Raw genomic sequence first — 5,081 nt, 5'->3', positions numbered from 1 at the left:
CATAGTAACAACAAGTCTCACAATAGAGACGTTACTGGGCCTGCTTGAGCAAACCGATGAACAATGGGAGGACAGTGCTACAGTATACTACTCTTGCTTTTCATTTGTGTTTAGTCACCACCAACCTCCAGCAACCAAGGGATTAAAACCAGGAGCCCCACCCTACCCTGTCCTGTCTACTTCCACCAACCACTGGCAACCCAGGGATTCCACACAGAAGACCCACTCTACCGGTACCAAATAAGTACCTCACTGGCAGACCTCCACTACCTCCACTACCTCCACTACCCATTCGTCGCCATGCTCCAGGATGCTTTTCAGACTGTGCGGTCGCTTTGCGGACACATTATTTATTTCTTTATGTCAAATAATTTTGAATAACAAAATAGGAGAATACCCAAGAATAGTCAAGATCAGTAGCCACTCCATGGCTTAGAGGCCAGCTGGGCATGCTAGGAGAAAGGGCAGCTCAGATAGAGAAGGGAGCACCAAATAAAGGGTGTTTGGAGGATCCTCCCAGGATGGGAGATACATGTTAAAAGTAGACTATGGACTGAACATGATTGCCACTCAATGCCTCTTTTGCATACCACAACACCCAAAAGGAGAGAGAGAACAAAAGGGAATGCCCTGCCGCAGAGGCAGGGTGGGATGGAGGGATGGGGGTGGGAGGGATACTGGGATCCATGGTGGTGGAAAATGGGCACTGGTGGAGGGATGGGTATTTGATCATTGTATAATCAAAACCCAAGCACAAAAATTTGTAAGTCTACAACTGTACCTCATGGTGTTTCACTAATAAAAATTAATAAGATAAACAAATAATTTTGAATGTCCTTTTATACCCTTGTAATGTCTGTGGATGGAAAGAACTCTCTTTTTTCCCCACCTTTTATCTCTCTGAAATCTAAGGTAGAGGTCCTGTATCATTAGACAGATTTACAGAATAAAAATTAAAACTAAAATGGGTTGCATGGCAGAAGGATCTTCTTAAGGAAATACAGACCATGACGAGCAACTTAGACTGTTTTTTAATGCCACAATAGAGGAAAAGTGGAAAGTTGTGCAAAACAATGTGAGGAATGGATAGGGTATGGACTAAGAATTAAATAGGGAAAATAGCCTTTTTTTATATAGTTCTGTGAGTCTTGAAGATATGGACGTTCCTTTTCTTTGGGTATAGGGTGGCACATCTCACCTGGAGATTTTATGACCTGCCTTAAGAAGATATGAGAGTCCTCTTGCACAAGCTGTTTTTCAAATTACTTAATACACATGGGCCACTCAGATCTCACCAATTTTATATATTGTGTTTTTCAGGAAATTTGCCGGTATCATCTGTCAAATCTGTTAGCATAAATCTGTTCAAACTATCACTTTATATTTAATCACTTTGCTATTTTTTAAAAAACCTGTTAGAATAATTCCCCATTTTTAGTAGATTTAGGACTATCTTAAATGTATTGAACCTGCTTGAGTATCAGCATGTTTCAGAAATTAGAGACTTCTGCAGTTTTCTGACAGAATTGGAGTCTGGAGTTCTACTGCTTTCTTAAAAGGGATCTGCCGGCCCCAACTCAGTCCTAAAGGTGATACATTTTCAAGCTCCTTGCACCAAACCAGACTATGCTTTATTTTTCAGCCCAAACCTGCAAAAATATTCTCCCAATGTTGGATTATTTTTTTCAAAGTTTGTTTCCCTCCAAAATCTGCATGCCTTTGTTTGTGCTCCAAAACCTAGAGATTTTTTTTTGTTTTGCTTGTTTTCGTTGTTATTTCATATTTTTCCCAGAGAGACAGTTGTTAGCTGTAGAGAGTTTGCCCTTGAAGGAACTTCTTTTTGAGTATAGAAAGTGAAACTTTCAAAGGGAAGTTGTTGATGAATCCAAAGAAGAGGATTCCAGAGAGTACTTATATTGGTGCTTATTAGGTCTGGGATTTTTAAAAACTCTGTCTTAGTTTTCCAATGTATTTCTAATTTCTTTCTGAAGTATCCATAATATTGCTGTCATCAGTATCCTTGTTTCACTCATTTTACAAAGGGAGATCAAAGCTATGGAATCAAACACTCAGCTTCAAGTAGTGACATTCTCAAGGGATTATTCATGCCAGCAATGCCAGTAAGTCTCAAGGCTTCTGTTATTTTTTTTTAAGTTCACAGATCCAAGAATGAATGTTCCTAGCAGGATTGCTAAACTGTATATGAATAGAAGTAATGATAATCAACATTCACAAACTTCATTGTCAGTTAGGTCATGCTCCATATTGTTTTGAAGAATTAAGATACTGCCTTGAGTGATGGGGACTGGAAGATAATAGGTTTTCCCTCCACACTAAAAATATCTGATATAGAATCTCTCTTCCCAGTATAGGAGCAATAGCACAGCAAGGAGGGTGTTTGTGTTGCACACGGCCAACCAGGGTTCAATTCCTCCATTCCTCTCTGAGAGCCATGCAAGCTACTGAGAGTATCCCACCTGCATGGCAGAGCCTGGCAAGCTACCCGTCATGTATTTGATACACCCAAAACAGTAACAACAAGACTCACAATGGAGACGTTACTGGTGCCTGCTCAAGCAAACCAATAAACAACAGGAGGACAGTGCTACTGTTATTTGTCAATGAAAGAGTCCATGAAAAATTATTTGGAAAAAACACTTTAAAAATTCCATTCAGGGCCAGAGAGATAGTACAGTGGGGAGGGCATTTGCCTTGCACACTACCAACCTTGGATGGAGCGATAGCACAGGGGTAAGGCTTTTGCCTTGCATGCAGCTGGCCCGGCGAGCCGGGTTCAATTCCTCCGCCCCTCTTGGAGAGCCCGGAAAGATACCGAGAGTATCTCTCCCTCACGGCAAAGCCTGGCAAGCTACCCATGATGTATCCGATATGCCAAACACAGTAACAATAAGTCTCACAATGGAGACATTACTGAGCCCGCTTGAACAAATCAATGAATAACAGGAGGACCATGACCATGACTACCAACCTGGGTTTGATCCCCCGCATCCCATATGGCCCCCGAGCAACACCAGCAGTCAGGAGTAATTTCTGAGTGCAGAGGCAGGAGTAACCCCTGAGCATCGTTGGATGTGACCCAAAAAGAAAAAAAATCCATTCAAAATTTAAGACTCCTTTGTGTCATGTATTACACCAATTGCTGGAATTACAAGTCATAGAAACTAAACCCAGTCATTGCTCTTGTTGAGTTTGTTATTTAATTGTATCCTTATTTGTTTGTTATTATTTAACTTGATCAGATATTTAAAATGCATAAAAGTACAACAGGATTGTTAAGTATATTAAATTGCCCTGGCAGGCTTCTACAATTTATGTAAATGGAGGTAATGTGTTTTTAAAAGAGCAGTCAAAAAATGTATTTTGCATCTCTGACTTTACTGATGTATTCCATGGTGGCTTCTTACCCTCTTTCATTCTCTGCATTTCTTATTTCAGGTTCCTATCTGTCAACCTCTGTGATAAACACATGACTGAGCACATACTGTTTACTGATACAGGCAATGTTCTGATTCATAGAATTCTCCTTTCTGTCATCCTCTTCAAGAAGAAGCGATGTTGACAGACGTGGGTGTCTGGGGTCAGGTAGAAGCCTGGGAGGCTTAGAAAACTTTCTGTGCTCAATAAAAGCAGGTCCATCTAGTTCATCAAAAGTTGGGATAAATAGCATTGATGTGAACATTTCACAGAGAAGGAACGTGGTAATTATATACCACCTTGGGACAAATGGAAACAGACTTTTTCTCTGTTTCCCCTTGTAATAGAATCTGATGTATACTGGTGTTGAGGGCCTCAAAATCACTGTCAACCTGTCCAATAGTAAAGCAATTTTCTTCTAGGCCAACAATAAATATTTAGGATACATGAATGATTAGTAACTTCTTGTTTTTTAGGTTTGGGGCCACACCCAGAAGTGCTCAATGCTTACTCCTGGCTCTGTGCTCAGGGATTTTATGCCGGTGGAGATTGAACCTGGGTTGGTCACGAGCAAGATAAATGCTTCACTCACTGTTCTGTTGCACAACCTCGTCTTTTTTTTATGGCAGACAAGAGAAATAACAAATTTTGTTAAAACAGAATTGCTCTGTAGAGAAGATTGTCGCTTCTTTTGTTAGGTTAAGAGACTCATCCAAAATTTTTATTTTTGATTTTTGGATCCCTTATAAACTCAGTCAAGTTTATTCCCATGTAAATCTTTCTTATCTTACCAGGGTGGCAGAAATTTTATCTCAGACTTACGTGGGACTCTTTTTTTTTTTCCTCTTTTTTGGCAGGAACCTGGAGCTTTCAATTCTGGAAGACTGAATAAATTTTAGGTTCAAGAATTTTAAGGACTTTAGGAATTTAGAAAGGACCAATGCTCTTATTTTCCAATTTGTATCTGTATGTCCTCACTCACTTCTGTCAGTATTTAAAATTCCCTGCCCGTCGGCCGAATTCGTTCTTCAGTACCTAAGTTTCCCACTTGGAGGCACTAGAATACTGCGTCGCTTCTATGCCCAGCTGGGATACAAGCATTTACATGTGGGTAACCGGTCTAGTTTGCCTAGCCTGACCAGGCAAGCTTTCCCCTCTCTAAAGTCTTACTGTCATCTCAAGACTGTACTGGGACAAAAAAAGTGTGTGAGTGTGTGTGTGTGTGTGTGTGTGTGTGTGTGTGTGTGTGTGTGTGTGACAGAGAGAGAGAGAGAGAGAGAGAGAGAGCGAGAGAGAGAGAGAGAAAGAGAGAGAGAGAGACAGAGACAGAGACAGAGACAGAGACAGAGAGAGACAGACAAACAGAGAGAGACAGACAGACAGAGACAGAGGGAGTCAGAGAGAGAGACAGACGGCAGACACAGACAGAGACAGACAATATTTAGATATACAGATATACAGGACTTATTGAATACTGTGCTTTGATGTTTCTCCTTCATGCTGCCTTAAGCAAAAAATATTGTTTTCCACAATGCCGACAAGGGATGGGGTGAGGTGATAGGGTTAGAAGAAAAGTCTTGCTCATTATCTATTTGTTTGTGTCTATTTTTTTCCCAGTATTTCTTCTTTTCCTGAGAACTGCAGCT

Source organism: Sorex fumeus, unplaced genomic scaffold (genome assembly GCF_029834395.1).
Source record: "Sorex fumeus unplaced genomic scaffold, SorFum_2.1 ptg000122l, whole genome shotgun sequence".
Taxonomy (NCBI): Eukaryota; Metazoa; Chordata; class Mammalia; order Eulipotyphla; family Soricidae; genus Sorex; species Sorex fumeus.
The sequence above is the reverse complement of the archived record's forward strand: the minus strand, read 5'-3'. Positions refer to the sequence as shown.